Source organism: Mobula hypostoma, chromosome 21 (genome assembly GCF_963921235.1).
Source record: "Mobula hypostoma chromosome 21, sMobHyp1.1, whole genome shotgun sequence".
Classification (NCBI taxonomy): Eukaryota; Metazoa; Chordata; class Chondrichthyes; order Myliobatiformes; family Myliobatidae; genus Mobula; species Mobula hypostoma.
Genome location: NC_086117.1, coordinates 2803251 through 2822971, shown reverse-complemented (window position 1 = coordinate 2822971; position 19721 = coordinate 2803251). Strand labels below are relative to the sequence as shown.

Below are 19721 nucleotides of genomic sequence, written 5' to 3'. Positions count from 1 at the left end.
ATTTCATATTGTGCTACTATCAAATGATATTGAATTTTTAAAACTTATTAGTATCTCATCTGATTCTCTCAGTTGATAATAGGGATTTGTAGTCTGCTAAAATTGGTGGAAGATTTGGAAAACATATCATTTTAGTTCAATGTAATACCCAAAGTCTTTAGGCTGCAGATAATGTAACAAGTCCTGGGGTGCATTGCTTGTTATTAAACTTGTTAATAAATTGGCAATGTACCCCAAAGTTCAAAAGTTCAAAGTAAATTTATTATCAAAGTTCATACATGTCACCGTTTATAACCCTAAGATTCAAATCTCTTGCAGACATAAACAGTAAATCCAAGAACCATAACAGAATCAATGAAAGACCTCTCAACAAAGCAGATAACCAATGTACAAACGACAAACTGCAACTACAAAAATAATAATAAGCAACAGATTAGGAAAATAAGATGAAGAGCCCTTGAAAGTGGGTCAATGTATTGTGGGAACAGTTCAGTGATGAGGCGAGTGAAGTTACCCCTCTGGCTCAACAGCCTGTTGGTTGAGCAGTAATAGCCGCTCTAGAACCTGGTAGTACGAGTACTGAGGCTCATGTACCTTCTTCCTGATGGCAACAGTGCGAAGAGAGCATGTTCTATGTAGCGGGAGTCCTGATGGATGCTGCTTCGTGTTCAATGGTGGGGAGGGTTTTACCTATGATGGACTGGGCCTTATCCACAATTTTTGTAGGATTTTCCGTTGAAGGGTATTGGTGTTTCCATACCTGGCTGTGATGCAGTACTCGTACTACCAGGTTCTAGAGCGGCTATTACTGCTCAACCAACAGGCTGTTGAGCCAGAGGGGTAACTTCACTCGCCTCATCACTTTTACACACAGAGGGTTGCGGATCTGTGGAATGCTCTGCCTCAGAAGGCAGTGGAGGCCAATTCTCTGGATTCTTTCAAGAAAGAGATAGAGCTCTTAAAGATAGCGGAGTCAAGGGATATGGGGAGAAGGCAGGAACAGGGTACTGATTGTGGATGATCAGGCGTGATCACAGTGAATGGTGGTGCTGGCTCAAAGGGCCGAATGGCCTACTCCTGCACCTATTGTCTCCACCTTTGATCCCCTGATGAAGACTTACTCATTGACCTCTAGCTTCCTCCTCTTGAAGTCAATAATCAGCTCCCTGGCCTTGCTAACACCTATATGCAGATTCGGCAACAACAGTGGTGTCGTCAGCAAATTTAAACATGGCAATGGAGCTGTGCTTAGCCACACAGTCACAAGTATATAGCAAGTAGAGTAGGGGAATAACCACACAGCCTTGTAGTGCACCTATGCTGATGAGAGATTGTAGAGGAGATATTGCAAATCTGAACTGACTGTGGTCTGCAAGTGAGGAAATGGAAGATCCAATTGAACAAGGAGGTATTGAGGTCAAGATCTTGAAACTTATTGAATAGTTTTGAGGAGGTGATAGTACTGAATGCCAAGCTGTAGATGATAGAGTGTATCCTGATGCATCTTTGCTATGCAGATGTTCCAGGATTAACCTCTATTTTGGTTAACTGTGTTGCGGGATGTTGTTCTGAGGAACATTCAGAGATTTCAGTGCACTAATACAGGGGTCCCCAACCTTCTTTGCACCGTGGACCGGTTTAATATTGACAATATTCTTGCAGACTGGGGGGGAGGGGGGTGTTCAAGTAGGGTTAAGCTCACCTCAACATGTCTTTTACAGTTAGGGTTGCCAACTTTCTCACTCCCAAATAAGGGACAAAAGTAACAGTCAAATCCCGGGACACTTATGTTTACCCCAGGAAAGACTACCATGACGCCTTGCGCGGGCACTGATGTGCGCATGTGTGATGTGCGCACGTGCCGATTCTACTTTATATAGGCTGTGTATTTATCATATCATTCCTGCTTTTACTATATGTTAGTGTTATTTATTTTTGATTTTATGTGTTATTTGGTATGATTTGTTAGGTTATTTTTTGGGTCTGGGAACGCTCAAAAATTTTTCCCATGTAAATTAATAGTAATTGCTTCTTCGCTTCACGCCATTTCAGCATGAAAAGTTTCATAGGAACGCTCTACCTTAGCGGGGGAAATATGGGACAAACCAATTTAGCCTAATATACAGGATGTCCTGGCATATACAGGACAAGTTGGCAATCCTATGTTCAAGTTCAACAGTGCATGACAGGGAATGAGGAAAGGACTCATATCGTTTCCTCACAGCCCGGTAGCACATGCTTTGCGGCCCGGTGGTTGGGGACCGCTGCACTAATATATTCTCACAGCCATACACAGATAAAGTAACTTCAGTAAGTTGACCAGGAGAAGCAGAGTTGCAAATACCAATTCAGTTCAAAACCCAAGGAAGCACACTTTTCTCAAAAGTGGCAGTGATATTTTGTATTTAAGTAACATTTGCAAGGTAAGTTATTTTTCAGGTATTTCTATTTTTACTCCACCAGACAACTTCACATACTGTACCCCAGGGAGCCATTCTTCATATATAACTTCTTGCATGTGACAAGGAATTCAGAGCTAAATACTAGTCTTTACTGACTAGCATCATTGTGCATTTACTGCCTGGATCACAAAATGAAATTCTGTCACCAACATGCTCCTCCAACCCCGTAGCTGCTTCCATCAACTCAATACCAGTCTGGCTCAAGTTTACCATTCAGATTAAACCACTGCTTGAATTGTAGAACTTTGTCAACATCATTAAACCAATTGCTGCCTAAACTCAGAGATGTCAATGAATTTAAGCTGAAAATCTCAAATGAGAATGTTTCCGTTTTTCTACCTGACAATGATATGTAATGCAACTGAAAAGTTTTAATAAATGCACATACATGGTTCAATTCATTCAACTGACATCAGTAGGTTAGAAAAATCTTTGGTTAGTCTCAAAAATACATAATCTAATGTGATTAAAAATAATATTCAGATTAGAAACATTTCTTAAGCAACAGCACACGTTCACACAAGTTCAAACACTGCTTTTAAAATTCCCCATTTGCTTAAAGTTGCCATCAAGCAGTTTCAAGCTATCCATGACAGACCACTGGTTTACCCTGCATTGCGGATGGTCACAAATACAATCTTAAAAATGCCTCTGCGTTAATTTGGATAACTCCAGTTTATGACTTAGAATATTCCCTTTTAGTTTAACAAAATGGCCTACGCCTGCACCTATTGTCTATTAGGTTATGGGCATAAGGCAGGAACTGGATACTGATAGTGGATGATCAGCCATGATCACAGTGAATGGCGGTGCTGGCTCGAAGGGCCGAATGGCCTACTCGAGCACCTATTGTCTATTCTCTAAAAATTACAAATAAACACTATACATCTCAAGCCTTCTGCAAAAAAAGTCACAACTTTCAATTTACAATAAATCGCTTGATCAGAGAACCAAGATGGCATCACATATTTTCAGTTATAATACGACTTGAGGAATTTGAACTAGTATTTTTGGTCATCAAGATCTCTATGCTTGGGAAAATTTTAAAAGAGCATTTCAAAATATTATTTCTCTTTGGATTTGACCAGCCTAAGAGATATTAAGTGACTGTGTGGTCCTGATGTAGTGTACTGTTTTATTCTAATCCGGGCAGTCTGTCCAAATGTATAAACTTTCGAACTATTTCAGTTCTTAAATTGTACATCCAATGCATACATCATTATTCTATAGCTGGATGTTTCATCTGTGAACAGATCAGTAATTGGTTACAACACAGGAGAAATGTATCCATGAGAGAGACATTTTCGTGTATGGCTTGAAGCAAAGCTACTTCACACTTCATACTTATTTTAATATTGTACATTTAAACTGAAGGCATGGCCTACAGAAGATGCCATAACCATTGTCCACTGAATACGCTGGCAGCTCCAGGTAACTACTTTGCAGGACAGAAGGTCAATGAGACTATACCTAAGAACCAGAGGTTGGACAAACTTGGGTTGTTTTCCCTGGAATAGCAAAGGCTGAGGGGAGATCTGAAAGATTTATATCATGAGAGGTGTAAGTAGAGTAGGCAGGCAATACTTTTCCCAGAGTTTGTATGTCTAGTACCAGAGAACATGCTTCTAAGGCAAAAGGAGATACGAGGGGCAAGTGTTTTTTTTAAAAAAGTGTGGGTGAACCTCTGAAGCACTTCAGTTCCATCTGCCAAAAACAAAATTTCCTAGTGGCTAACCATTTTAATTTCTATTCCCATTTTCATTCCAAAATGTCACTCCATAGCCTCTGTTGTTATGAGGCCACCCTCAGGGTGGAGGAGTAACACCTCATTCTGTCGGGATAGCCTCTAACCTGATAGCATGAATGTCAATTTCTCTTTCCACTAATTTATTTTCCCCATCCCTGCCTATCACTTATCTGCTTCTCCAGCCCTTCGCTTTCTCACCCACTAGGCTTCACCTATCATCTTTCAGCTTGACCTCCTTCCCCTACCACCCAACTTTTTATTTTGGCTTCTTCCCCCTTCCTTTTCAGTCCTAATGAAGAGTCTCAACCTGAAATATCAATTTATTCATTTCTATAGATGCTGCCTGACCTGCTGAGTTCCCCTAGCATTTTGTGTGTTGCTCTAGATTTCCAGCATCTGCAGAATCTACGTTTGTATGTAAATTACCAGACTTTTCCCAAAATATCTTTCCTCAATGCAAACATGAGGAATCAAGAAAAGCAGAAACAGTATTACACTCAGCTATTTTACAAGTATTTTAACTGAGACTTCAGCATTTCCTTTCCAAATATTGTACAATCACCATTTTCAGAATGACATATTAATGAGATAAAATAGAAACAAATGGTTCAATTTCCTGGATTAAAAATAAACAGTGCATAATTTTGACGTTATTAGAGTGATCATCTATATTCTAAATGCAATTATTTCCTTTATACAAATTAAACCATTGTAAAATGGGTTTATTAATTGCTATGGATGGCTCATTACACTAGCCTTTTGCTCACAGCTATCGCAAATATAGGACATTTAAAGCTTGGTTTCAGAAATGTAAGTATTAATAACATTTTTTTTGACAAAACTGCCTTTGTCATCTTTAGACTTCGCAGTACATTTAAATAGTAATTGTTCCTGCTGTAAAACACTATAAAAATCTCAATCTATCCCTCTTTTGCAATATTTTTAAAGGTCCCCATCAAAATCACAAAGGAATATTCATATTATGCATATTAATAATTCTACCATGGACGGTGTGGTCCCAAGCCCAGTTGTGAAAGCAGCAGGGTTGGACATCAGAATCAGATTTATTATCACTGACATGAGACATGACACCTGTTAGCTTAGCAGTTCAATGCAATACATAATATAAAAGAAGAATAATAATAAGTAAATCTTATTCCGTATACTTTATACAGTGTACATATATTGAATAGATTAAAAATCATGCAAAAAACAAATACTATATACTAAAAAAAAGTGAGGTAGCGTCCAAGGGTTCAAAGTCCATTTAGGAATCTGATGACAGTGGGGGAAGAAGCTGTTCCTGAACTGCTGACTGTATGTCTTCAGGCTTCTGTACCTCCTACCTGATGGTAACAGTGAGAAAAGGGCATGCCATGGGTGCTGGAGGTTCTTAATAATGGACACTGCCTTTCTGACACACCGCTCCTTGAAGATGTCCTAGGTACTTTGTAGGCTAGTGCCCAAGATGGAGCTGACTAGATTTACAACCTTCTGCAGCACTTTTCAGTCCTGTGCAGTAGCCCCTCCATACCAGATAGTGATGCAACCTATCAGAATGCTCTCCACGGTACAACTATAGAGGTTTTTGAGCATATTTGTTGACATACCAAAGCTCTTCACACTCCCAATAAAGTATAGCTGTGGTCTTGCCTTCTTTAACTGCATCGATATGTTGGGGCCAGGTTAGATCCTCAGAGATCTTGACACCCAGGAACTTGAATCTGCTCACTCTCTCCACTTCCGATCCCTCTGAGGATTGATATGTGTTCCTTCATCTTACCTTTCCGGAAGTCCATAATCAGCTCTTTCATCTTACAGACGTTACTGCCAGGTTGTTGATGCGACACCACTCCACTAGTTGGCATATCTCACTACTGTATGCCCTCTCGTCACCGTGTGAGATTCCACCAACAGTGGTTGTATATCAGCAAATTTATAGATGGTATTTGAGCTATGCCTAGCCACACAGTCGTCGGTATAGAGTAGAGTAGAGCAGAGCAGTGGGCTAAACACACATCCCTGAGTTGCACCAGTGGTGATGTCAGTGAGGAGATGTTATCACCAATCCACAAAGATTGTGGTCTTTTGGTTAGGAAGGCGAGGATCCAATTGCAGAGGGAGGGACAGAGGCCCAGGTTCTACAACTTCTCAATCAGGATTGTGGGAATGATGGTATTAACTGCACATTCAGCTAGCAAACCCATCCAATAAAATCTCAAACTACAAAAATGCCAGAGGCTCCAAAAACCTCATTCCTGGGAGAGGAAGGATCTTTTGAAGATGAGCTACAACCAGGGACAGCTTGGCCCAGGACAGAGGAAGCTGTTGGCAGCCTATATCTCAGGAAGGGTGATGGGCTTAAGTATGCATATCAATATGTGCATAAATAAAAACTTTGATCTGGAACCAGCAGATAAAAGTCTTATTAACTGATCCAATAGAATTATAATGGCAACACTGATATATGGATCAACAAACAAAATGCTAGGGGAACTCCGCAGGTCAGGCAGCATCTATGGAAAAGAGTAAGCAGTCAACATTTTGAGCCGAGACACTTCTTTAGGACTGGATATGCGGATTACAGTTTTTCCTCCAAAGTATACCCTAGAAACAAAATGAGACACACTTATGTTTCCTAGATCCAGAACATTACCCATTTACAGTACTCTTCCTCCAATTAATTTGTCAACTTCTCTGTACTGCATTCTTAAAGTTTAACCTTAAAATAATAATACAGACCAACTACTATAACCTTTTAGGGTTACAACTTCTGAACATGGGGAATTCAGAACTAGGGGACAGAGGATCAACAAGGGGTAATTTTTCCCTTGAAGATCGTTTGTACGTGGAATAAGCTGCCAGAGGAAGTGGTTTGAATTCACATGGAATAGGTAGATAGAAAAGAAAGGTTCAGAGGATTTGCTCAAACACAACTAAGCTTAGATGGACACGGTGTGTATAGACCGGCTGGGCTGAAGGGCCTGTGTCTGCCTTTAAGACCCTAAAACAAACCTTAGATAACTGCAGTAAGTTATTTCAATCATGATTAAATTCTGGACTAGAAACAATGAATACGCATTTTAAGTGGTAGAAAAGGTTATGTGAAAGAGAAAAAGCACATTTGGAAAAGCCAAACTGTAACAATTCTCAGTTTATAATCTTAATTGCTCCCAACAGTAAAAGACTTGTCATGATCAGTTCTTCACCCAAATTCAAATTACCCTCCAGGCACAAATTTGGGAAGAAAAAATATCATTAATGTAATGCAGTGTTTGTCACACAATATTTCACAAGCCTACCATTAGTCTTTACTGAACTCCTAGCCACAACACTGCTCATTATTCAGCAGTGAACTAGTTTCTTATCCAAGTTACTCCCACATGAGATTTTAAAATGTTATACATTTTCTAACCATTCCCCATTTTCAAATGTACAAAAACACAAATTATATTGCTTTTTAAAACTTGAACAAACCTCACAATAAGGGTTTTCCAGTTTGGATGAGAGTTGTTTTAAGTTGTCATTTCCCTGTAATTTGAAATTCTATGAATGGAACCATGTCCACTGGTTTGCATTGCTCATGGTGCAGACCATTTCTGATTCCACCATACTCCTGGAAAACCCAAGTTATAGAAACAAACGGATTGATGCAGAAAGTGGTGCATCACCCTCTGGTATGGGGGGTGGGGGTGGGGAGGAGGGCCACTGCATAGGATTGAAGTTAAAGTTGTAAAATTAGTCAGCTCCACCATGGGTACCAACTTCCAGAGTATCTTCAAGCAGCTGTGCCTCCGGAAGGTGGTGTCACCACCCAGGACATGCCCTCTTCTCACTGTTACCATCAGAAAGGAGGTACACAAGCCTGAAGGCAGATTCAGGAACAGCTTCTTCCCCTCTGCCATCCAATTTCTAAATGGACATTGAAACCATGAACACTACCTCACTTTTTTTTAAATTTCTGGTTTTGCATTATTTATTTTAAATTTAACTATATACTTACTGTAATTCACTTTTATATACATCATGCATTGTACTGCTGCCACAAAGTTAACAAATTTCACTACATATGCCGGTGATTCCGATTCTGACTTTCATACATCACCCAACAATCTAGTGTCAATTCCAATCCTTTCTAATAGTGTCATGGAGCAATACTGCACAGAAACAGGTCCTTTGGCTCAACTAGTCTGTGCCAATCCATTATTATGCCTGGTCCCATCCACCTGCAACCAGACCACAGTCCTCCTTACCAATCCCAGATACGCCCCGTCCAAATTTCTTTTAAATGTTGAAATCGACCCTACATCCACCACTTCTGCTGGCAGATTGTTCCACACACTCACCATCCTGAGCGAAGAAATTTCCCCTCATATTTTGCCTTTCACCCTTAAACACATGACCTTTAGCTGTAGTCTTGCACAACCTCAATGGAAAATGCTTGCATTTATCCATCTATAACTTTTGCATACCTATCAAATCTCCTCTCAATCTTTTACCTTCCACGGAATAAAGTGCAAACCTATTCGACCATTCCCTGTAACTCGGGCCCAGCGACATCTGCAAATATGCTAATCCAGATCATTACTATAGATGACAAAGGACCCAGCACAGATCCCTATGGCACAAATTTGACACAGGCCTCTAGCTCAAGAGGCAACCCACTTCTGCCACTTCATCAAATCTAACGTGTTGTTTAAATACTGGGCTTTCATGACATTTACAACTGAACTGCGCTCTTTTTTAAAAAAACATTACTGACCCAGAGATACTATGGATTGCCTCCCGCTTCTCCAGCACAGTAAGGATTAGATTGAATTTTAGGAAAAACACCAAAAATATCTTTCTTTTACAGACTCCACAAAAAGCAGTGTTTCTTTTAAAATTATATTTTCTGGATCTGGGTGCCGCAGGTAAAGCAACACTTATTACCCATCACTAACTGAATGAGTGATTTCTGTGGTATTTAAGAGTTAACCCGCTTCGGTAGGTCAGGGGTCATTCATAGACCTAACTCACATTAGGCATATCCCTCTGAGTTCACAAGTTCAACAGATGCACAAGATCCCAGCAGTTTAATGATCCTTTCCTTATTTCTCTGCACTCATCCCACAGATCTGTTCTCCTTGTGTTGCTCATTTCAAAAACTTATCAAATGCAGTAGTGATTGGATTAAAAAACAAACTCATTCCACTATACAGCACAGAAACAGGCCTGTTAGTTCATCTAATCCATAAAAAAACCTATAAATCTGCCAGTCCCACTGAACCTTGCACTTGGACCACAGCCCTCCTATCCAATTCTCTTAACTGCTGAAATCGAACGCATATCCACCACTTCCACTGGCAGCCTGTTCCGCACCTGCACCATCCCAAGATTGCCCCTCATGCTCCCTACCTATACACTTCATAATTTTGTATACTTCTATCAAATCTTCCCTCATTCTCTTACACTCTAGGAAATAAAGTACTAACCTATTCAATCTTTCCCTATAACTCAGGTCCTCAAGTCCGGCAACACCCTTGTAAATTTTCTTTGTACTCTTTCAATCTTATTGACATCCTTTCTATAGGTAGGTGACCAAATCTGCACACAATACTCTCAATAAAGTAGGTCAATTGCTTTTCAGTGCTCAGCTAAACTGTTAAAGGATATTATGAGGAAAAAAACTTCAGAGGGTATACATAAGAGATTTGAGCATTACATCTTCTCAAAGATTTTGGGAAAAGCTTCAATGTGAGATACTTTCTCCGAATTAAACTGTTCTCATAAAGTTGATCTGGCAAACAGTTTGAGGACGTTATGCAGCTTGAAGCTATTCTAAAAATACTCTTTCTGTAATGGATATTTGTCTCCAACCTAAATCTTAGCATCCTAAGGGACAAATTCTGCAGTTGCTAGTTATTATGCAAACACTTGTACATAAAAGAGTTGAAGAACACATTAGCACATGAAGAGTGGCAGGACATACATTTTCATATTTTTCACTTAGTTGCACCTGCATCTTATTACTTGTATAACTGCTGCCAGTAACTGTGAGCAGTGCTTCAGATTTATGTACTATTTCAAGATCCTCCGCAAGGTATTTAACAAAATTCCAATCAAAATCCAATTAGTTGATTACGTGAAACTGCAAAGACCAGCAAAAATCCAGCAAAAGCACAAGAAATTAGCTAAAATGTAGATGGCTAATAGGCAAGGAGGTGGGAGTAGAGACAAACAATTCCAAGTTGAGTGGCTGGGTTCTATGCTGGGAATGAATATTCATTGCACTTGGATCCAAAAGCACCAAATTTATCAAATTTGAAACATAGAAAATTAAGGTGAATTAAATCAGGCGCAACACAGGGTGTCAAACATTCTTCAGTCAATTGTGTTATTTATGAACAGGGATCATTGGCCAACTAGAAAGATTATCAATTTTTCTCTTAATGTATTACCTTTTAGCAACTTTCTAATTTTAGCTTTAACTTGTACACTTGCACAAATAGGTCAATGATTTTAGTAACCCATATAATAACCCCCACCAAACCCAAAAGCCTATTTTTTTCCGAAGTTTTGACACACATCAATGTTATCCTAATGTCACTTTGACGTGCACACCATTTCATCCATTTTTAAAAACTCAAATTGAGATTCCCAGAGACTTTACTAAAGGGCCAAGACAATAATTTTCAGTTTTCAATATTAAGAATAGCATAGTAAACATAGCCTACATAATATATGCTAGAGCCTTTTCAATTTCCTTCATATTCACAAACACTCAAACATTTGGGTCTATTAGATCAATCAGAACTGACTGAAGAGTGTCCAGTATAATACAGCAGCCACTTTATTTTGCCACAACAATCCTTAGTATAAAACATTTTCAGCATTTAGTCAGGACCTCACTTTCACTAAACCGAAGGATAATTTCTGTAAACAGGGCTATTCTTCTTTCACTGCGTTTATACATTCAAATTTTACATTTCCCCCCATAACATTTTATCAGCTCCACCCTCATTCAATGAATAAGTGCTGTGCACAAAATCTTCCTGAAACTGTCTGCTATGGAATATACCAAACAGCTCTTTTCCTCGTAAACTGCAGATTTTATAGCTCACCACTAATCATTTAATTCCACTGGAAATTAAATGAAACCAGCACTGTTTCATTTTATTTAGAGATACAGCGCGAAACAGGCCCATCCAGGAAAACAAACCGCACCACCCAGCAACCTACCGATTTAACCCTAGCCTAATCACAGGACAATTTAACCTGCTAACTTTGGACTGCAGAAGGAAACTGCAGCACCCAGAGGAAATCCACCCACACATAGGACAGAACGTACAAACTTGCTTAGAGGATGCTGGAATTGAACACTCACCCTCCGAGCTGTAATAACGTCATGCTAACCGTTACCCTACCGTGGAACCTCACTTAGTCATGTTCTCCCGACTTAAAGAGTATTTTGCATTGGGTGACAAAAGGTCATTGATTCTTGGAGGAAAGGAAATTTCTACATATATATTGAACAGGCTGGGTCTATTCTAACCGGTGTTTGCAATAAATGATACTATTGAAAGATTAGGTTCAGAGAGGATACGTCCCGCTATGGGGAAAATTCATGATTTAAGGGAGAAATCCCATAAAACCTATTTTCTGATGAATGACAATCTTTTGAATCCTCTTCCAAGAGTACTGTGGGGATTGAGAATATCATCCATACTTAGCCAGACAAATTTTAGGAGTTTTGGAGAGCTAAATCCACAATTCTATTTATAATTAGGATAAAGTGATTAGGATAGGAGTCAAATTTGCATTTTAATTCACAGAATATTTTTGGGTTACTTTTTGCAAATGCAACGAATTCTCATGGAAACTTAAAGCAATAGGCAGAACCAGCACCCAACATTCCCAAGCTGCAGTGGAACGCACACTGGTTGAGCAGCTCAAATCAAGCACCAAATACGGTTTATAATAACAACTCACGTTTGACCAGAACTATGAGCAGGGGATACAAGTGCTGCTACTGCTTTTCAATGTAAGTCAAATGTTTTCCATCTCAGCTCTCATTGTAACACAAGCCCAACACCACTATTGATGTTCCTTCATGACAGATTCATTAGTTATGAGTGGCTGTTCTGCACAAGACCCTAGACATTTGACCCTTCTTGCAGTATACCAGTTAACTGCTTACTGGTCATCTTTAGCTTTGGTATCAGAAAATACACAATTTGGCAGAAAAAGACAGTGAGCATCTCCAAGTAGAATCTAAAATCTACTCTGGAGCTCTCATTCACAACATTCTGGGACAGAATAATTCTCAACTGCAATCATTTCTACCTATCGTCTTCAAGTTAAATTTAATTGTCACTCAACCATTCTTAAATACCCATGAATACAACCAAATGAAAGAGTGTTCCTCCGGGGGCCAGGTGAAAACAGTCACACTCAGCACAAGGCATATACATACAAGACAGTAGTGAACATACAGTCACAGACAAAAAATAATCTAGCCCCAATCCTGGAGTGTCATGTCCTGCAGATTGATGGTGCATGTATGTTGTCAACAAGAACAAGCCCACAGCAGTCCAATCAAGTTAGCACAACTAAAAATCAAACCTATTCATAGACTTATATTTCAAAGACACTTTTCAAATGCAACAGACTAAGTTACAAGTAATTTAGAACTTTTGAAATTTAATCTCTAATGTAATTAAAGAAATGTCAGATTAAACCAACTCCTAATCCCATGCGTTTATATAAAAAAGATCTTAAATGGAACATAAATATCTTAATGTGCTACTTTGGAAATAGAACTAACCAGATATAGAACATCACTTTTACCTGAGCTTGAATAGTTTGTATTTCACTCTCAGATTTACCCACCCACCCCATTCCACAACTTATTAAAAGTAACAATTCATGAAATAACAATTACATTATCTTTTCTAACATTCCCACTCAGCTCAGTCACAACCAATGTTAATGAACAAATCAGTGTTTCATCCCCAATGTGTGTGAAACAAGCATCCCACAAAGAAGTGCGGGAAATGGCATCAATGCCACTGAATCACATTTCCTCACATACACTTCTTTGAGACTTACAACACAGACTACTACTCACAGCTGCACTCAATGAGGGCAGAGTAGTCTTGAAGGATGTCTAAAGTCATATGAACAATAGTAGCAGGCAAGTGGTGAGGACAGATGGTTTCAAAGTACAACAGTGAAAATTTTCACCATTTAGGGCTTTTGGGAAAGCCACTAGTTTTGGAGAGAAGTGTTGATGTGCTAGGTGGAAAATCAAAATACCACTGAAGAATCTGTGGAGGAAGGCACAGCTCCTGATCTGCTCCACCATTCAAATAACAACCATCTTTACAGCATTTTCCCCACATCCCTCCTACATTCAAAAAATGTATGTTTTTGAAAATAATCACTGATTGAGAATCCAAACATATCTGGAGCACGAAATTCCAGATTCTCCACCGCAATTCAAAAATGCTTCATTTGCCTGAAATGTCCATTCCTTATTTTGACACTGACTCACCTCACCAATTCCAGACTCCTTAGCCAGGGGAAATATTCACCTACCTTGTGGAAATTTCAAATACTCTGTATGTCTCAACCATCTTTCTTTTAAATGCTAGAGAATCTTCCTGCACTCCCTCTAAAGCATATTATCCTCCTTCAGATAAAAGCCCAAAAAATGTATAAACTAACTTGGTATCAAAAAGGCAACACATAATAGCAAGGTGATGTTACACTAGTGTCCAAGCCCTCCTGCAATATAGGGGAATGTGGAACTTGACTTCCTAATTGGTGATTAGACTTGCACGTTAAAGACAACTAAGTTCTTCTGAACCTCAACCATTTAAAACATATTTGCTTCTAAAACAAAACAATGAAAACCATGAGGTTACTCAACTTTGTTGTCCACCTGCCAACTGTTGCTCAGTTTATTAAAATATATATTCCCCACTTAGTATGTTGTCAGCAAAATCAGAAATCTTCACTTGCTCCCCTAAAGCCAAATCAGTGATGCAGACTATGAACAGTCAGGGCACAAGCAACAAATCCCAAGTTATTTAATCTGGCACGGCCTAATGAAATGTGCTCTAAACTCATTCAAATACTTGTGGAAATGTAAAATAGACACATGCCAAAAATAGTCAAGCTAGGCTAACAAAACAAAATTGCATGGTATGGATGGCGGCATGTGAGCACCAGCAACCGGGGCTCAATCCCCATTGGTCTGATTCTCCCCAAGCCGTGGGGTTCCTCTCACATTTCGAAGATTTATGGACTAGTAGGTTAACTAATCACACGGATACAATAGGGCAGCACACGCATATTGAGCCAGTAGGGCCTGTTACCATGCTGAATCTTACATTAAATTAAAACTTGCAGTCTGTAAAAACACACATGAAAACAGAATGCAATATCACACCATTCTTGGAATTTATTAGTTAATTGACTGGACTTTTCCCCCAACTTTATTACTAGAAGGCAGACATTGTCTGCAATGTCACCCTTCAATGTCCATTGATAACTCCTTCCAAAACACAGGAGGAGGTTAAGAGTCACCCACTGGGTCTTGAATCCCATCAGAAAGTAAGGATCACTAATTTCCTTCCCTGAAGGATGTGCAGAATCAGAACATACAGTTCAGCTCCAGGTAGGTAACGACAAGCTGGTGTTGCACGTCTTCACTGAGACTACCTTCATTTTAAAAATTCATTTAACCAAATTTAAATTCATCAATTGCTTTGATTGGATTCAAACATGTCTTTGGATCAACAATTTCAACCATTGTGGCTGCCTCTTCAGTTATGACCAACTCCGCACATATTCACAATATTTCAAGTAGATGCTTTTATTGTATAAAAATGCTGGAAACCCAGAGGGACTGAAGGGAAGAACAAAGGGTAAAACCAGAAAGGAAGGAAAGATGAACTGATACAAGTTACAAGACATCTAAGTATGCATGAGAATTCCTGCTAAATATTTCTGGTGTTTTGTTTTTCTTTCATAGTTATAGCCCCTATTGTTTTGATTTTGAATTAAACACAAATATGAGACATTTGAAACTTGGGGAAGTGCTCTAATAGCAATCTTTCAACGCGCAACATCATAGCCTCCAGGTTCAAATGAATTTATAAATTCAGATAATAGTTGTTGTGCCCATAAATAGATCTCCACTTACTTGTCCCACTACCATCGTCTTTTGCTTTGCACCACTATCTCTCAGCACTTAATCTCTCCTGTCTCCAGCACTATCACCCCTTTGTTTTCTTCCCTTCGCCCGCTCTTCACTTATTCATCGCTGTTTGTTTTCCGATTTGACAAAAAATCATGGACGTTTTCCCAGAAATGCTGCCGAACAGTTATTTCTAACATCTTATTTTTATTTCAGACCTTGATCATCTGCAGCATTTCACTTCTTGCGCGCTAACAAGGTGTAAACAGCTTTGAAAAACAATTGTACATTGCTTTAGGAATTAAACATTTCATTCAACACAATACAGCCTCGAAACAAAAGCAAACGAGAGGCAGCACCAACACTATTTCCTTGCAATCGTTTGCTTGTCTCCCCACTGCAGGAGACACCCTGATGTAGAAATCCGGAGGATGCGGCAGTTTAGTATGAATTAAACCGTTTAGGGCAGGTTTCCCTTCGGGTTATTGAAGGGAACAGATAAGAAGTGAAGCTCAGTGATGCGGTTGGAGGTGAGGTGTGTGGCCAGGACTACAGCTAGGCCAACCCCCCGCCCCTCAGCCTGTCCCCCGCCTCCCGTGCTACGGGCCACACACACCCCTTTGTTGTGGCCGAGTCCCGCCCGTGTCCCCCCCGTCATTACCTCCTCCGCTGTGGGTCGCCGTACTGTGGGGCCCGACTCTGTGCTCCAGGTGCTCGGGGCCGGAGCCACCGCGCTCCGGGGAGCCTCGGCTTTGTGGTGCCGACACACGAGGTGAGGTGTTCGGGGGCACGGCCGCATCCTACGGCGCCAGGCCCCGGGGCGGCGGGAGGCGGCACCCCTCCGAGCGAGGAGGGGAAGGAGCCAGTTACAGACGTTGCGGGCCCAGGGGAGAGCGCGAACAGCAGGGCATGATGTGAGGGAAGTGAACGAGGGAGAGCGCGGATGGGCGAGCACCGTCCCGGGCTCAGATACTAACCATGGGCAAAATGGCCGGCGGACCCACTCCGGAAACGGAAAATGGCCGCCTCGCTCTAACCCCGCCCCTCGTGTTGACGTCGTAGGGCGCGGCTGGCCAATCGCAATGCAGTTTGTCGGACGCACGTGATTACGATTCGGGGTATATATATCACTGGGAGTCTATTTCTCAACTTGACGACGGGAAAAGCGCAAAAGTGAGGAACTGCGCATGTACCGAATCACGGCTTGTATTGAGAGCCGTGACTGGTCATGCGTCGAGTCGCAACTGGGCTTTAAATCGGCGCATGCGTTGTGTTGTAACGTCCGGCTGCCGGCTGAATTTGCGGTGCCGGGCTGTCCCGGGCTGGTGCTGCGGTCCTGGCGATGGAGTCGACGGGCCCCATGGTGAAAGGAGGTTGGGCACATTGGGTCCATAGCGGCTCCGAGTCCCGCAATGTTGCCCAGCTCTTTGGCTTCCCCCTTTAGTATGAGGATGTGAGCATTCAGCCCTTTCACACTATCCAAGCCCACAGTCGTTTAACCCTGTACTGTGTACCGCAGAAAGCATCCGAGAGGGATGCATAATGGCTCAGTCCGGCAACTGTTATGTCTGCAGAGAGATGTGTCACCACATCACTGGAACCACCTCCATGGACTCTGTCTACACTTCCCAGTACCTCAGTTAAACAGCCAGCGTAATCACAGACCCCACTCATCCCGGGCCTTCCCACTTTTCAAGAATCTTTATTTAAGGACTCCCATTGCCAAGGCCTTACACCCTACCATTGCTACCATCAGGTAAGGGGTACAGAAGCCTGAAGGCATTTCAGGAACAGTTTTGTTATTATTATGTATTGCTGCCACAAAACAACAAATTTCACAATATATGCCTGTGATATTAAACCTGATTCTGATTTTCCTTTCCTATTGGGAGATACAAAGGCCTGAAAGTATGTGCCACCAGGGTCAAGGACCGCTTCCATCAGGTTATATGGCACTTTCATACACTGACTTTCCAATCTACTTCTGACCACGATTGTTCTTGGCAAATTTTTCTGCAGAAGTGATTTCCCATTGCCTTCTTCCGGGCAGTGTCTTTATAAGAAGTGTGGCTACAGCCATCCTCTTTGGAGATTGCCTGGTATCAGTGGTTGCATAACCAAGTGTACACCAGCCACTCGTACGACCATCCTATGGCTTCACATGTCCCTGATCGGGGGGGCTAAGCAGGTGCTAAACTTGGGTGACCTGGATGCTAGCTGAGGGAAGGAGCACCTTACACCTCTGAACCCTGCCATCCATTGTACCGTGATGGTACAATGCTCATTAGTTCCAGTGCCACAGCCAGCTCTTGTTACTCCACCTTTGACAGTAGAGTGGGCTTCCAGGGCTGTTCGTCTCACAGTTTAGTTGGAATTAGTTTAATTTTGTCATGTGTACTGAGATATACTCAGTGGACACTTTATTAGGTAGAGGAGTTGAACCGGTCTCTGCTGCTGCAAGCCAAGATTCAATGTGTTGTGCTTTCAGAGATGCTTTTCTGCACACCACTGTCGTAACAGGAAGTTATTTGAGTTACTGTCACCTTCCTGTCAGCTTGAACCAGTCTGGCCATTCTCCTCTGATCTCTCTCATTAACAAAGCATCTTTTGCCCACAGAACTACTGCTCACTGGATTTTTTTTTGTTTTTGCACCATTCTTTGTAAACTCTAGAGACTGTTGTGCGTGAAAACCCCAGGAGATCAGCAGAGATACTCAAACCATCCCATCTGGCACCAACAATCGTTCCCCAGTTAAAGTCACTTAGATCACATTTCTTCTCTATTCTGATGTTTGGTCTGAACAACATCTGAACCTCTTGACCGTGTCTGCATGCTTTTATGCATTAAGATGCTGCCACATGATTGGCTGATTAGATATTTGCAATAACGAGCAGGAGTACCGGTGTACCTAATAAAGTGGCCGCAGAGTGTACAGGGAAAAGCTTGTTCATACAAATCACATTGCACAGTTGATTTATGTAAATCAATAACATGTGTAACAGCTACAGAGAAAGAGCTGTGGAGGTAAAATAAGGTGCAAAATCATAGAGAGGTAGATTGTTAAGTCATCTGTCCAACTTAACGTACTAGGTAGCTATTTAATTGACTAATAACAGCCGGTACAAGTTGTCCTTGAGCCTGGTGGTATGTCTTTTCAGGATTTTGTATCTTCTGTTGGATGGGAGAAGAGAGAATATCTGGGATGGATGGGCTGTTTGAATGTGCTGGCTGCTTCACTGAGGCAGTGAGAGATCATGGTAGTGTAAACAACAGGAATTCTGCAGATGCTGGAAATTCAAGCAACACACATCAAAGTTGCTGGTGAACGCAGCAGGCCAAGCAGCATCTATAGGAAGAGGCGCAGTCGACGTTTCAGGCCGAGACCCTTCATCAGGATCATGGTAGTGCATTATTACAGCACAGGGCGTTCCGAATTTAATTCAAGTGTCCTCTGTAAAGTGTTTGTACATTCTTCTTGTGACCACGGGTTCCTTCTGGGTGCTCCAGGTTGCTTCCACAGTTCAAAGACGTATCGATTAGTAGGTTAATCGTAAATTGTCCTATCATTAGATGAGGGTTAAATGGGTGGGTTGCTGGGCGATGTGGCTCATTGTATTGGAGGGGTCTGTTCTGTGCTGTATCTCTAAACGTACCAGTGCCCAATAAGAACAGGGTGAGCTGCCTTAACAACTATCATCCAATAGCACTTTGAGAGGTTGGTTATGGCTGGAACAGTAGGTAGGTACCTGGACTCACTGCAGTTTGCCTATCGCCACAATAGGTCTATGACAGATGTGATCTCATTGGCTCTCCATGCAGCCTTCGATCACCTGGACAATACAAATACCTGTGTCAGGATGTTGTTTCTTGATTAGCTCAGCATTTAACACAATCATTCCTACAGTTCTGATCAAAAAGCTCCAGAATCTGGGCCTCTGTAACTGGACCTTCGACTTCCTAAACAGAAGACCACAATCTGTGCAGATTGGAAATAACATCTCCTCCTTGCTAACAATCAACACTGGTGCACCTCAGGGACGTGTGCTTAACCCGGCTGTATTTCGTTAGGAGTTTGAGGAGACTTGGATGTCACTAAAGACGTGCAAATTTCTATAGATGTACAGTGGAGAGCATTCTAACTGGCTGCATTACCGTCTGGTTTGGGTGAGCTACTGCAGAGGATCGGAATAAGCTGCAGAGAGTTGTTAAGTTCGTCAAATCTATCGTAAGTTCTAGCCTCTGTGATATCCAGGACATCTTCAAGAAGCAATGCCTCAAAAAGGTGACGTCCATCATTAAGACCATAAGACATTAAGGACCCCCGTC

The 19721-nt window shown here is 41.2% G+C and overlaps 1 protein-coding gene and 1 long non-coding RNA gene across 15 annotated transcripts in view; one reads left to right on the top strand and one right to left on the bottom strand.

Moving 5' to 3' along the window:
* znf618 (zinc finger protein 618) overlaps window positions 1–16435 on the bottom strand; it is an 85813-nt gene extending 69378 nt beyond the window's left edge. For 4 of the 13 annotated variants that reach the window (XM_063073293.1, XM_063073299.1, XM_063073289.1 and 1 more), the window contains exon 1: window positions 16372–16435. The gene's annotated coding sequence lies outside the window, so the exon portion shown is untranslated. Of the gene's footprint in view, window positions 1–16055 lie in introns of all 13 variants that reach the window. The other 9 variants (XM_063073291.1, XM_063073297.1, XM_063073288.1 and 6 more) reach the window with 4 other exon arrangements.
* A 189-nt stretch (window positions 16436–16624) lies between these two features.
* The window catches only part of LOC134360099 (uncharacterized), a 260877-nt gene continuing 257780 nt past the window's right edge, over window positions 16625–19721 (top strand). For both annotated transcript variants that reach the window (XR_010021250.1, XR_010021249.1), the window contains exon 1: window positions 16625–17150. This is a non-coding gene — a long non-coding RNA (uncharacterized LOC134360099). The remainder of the gene's footprint in view (window positions 17151–19721) is intronic.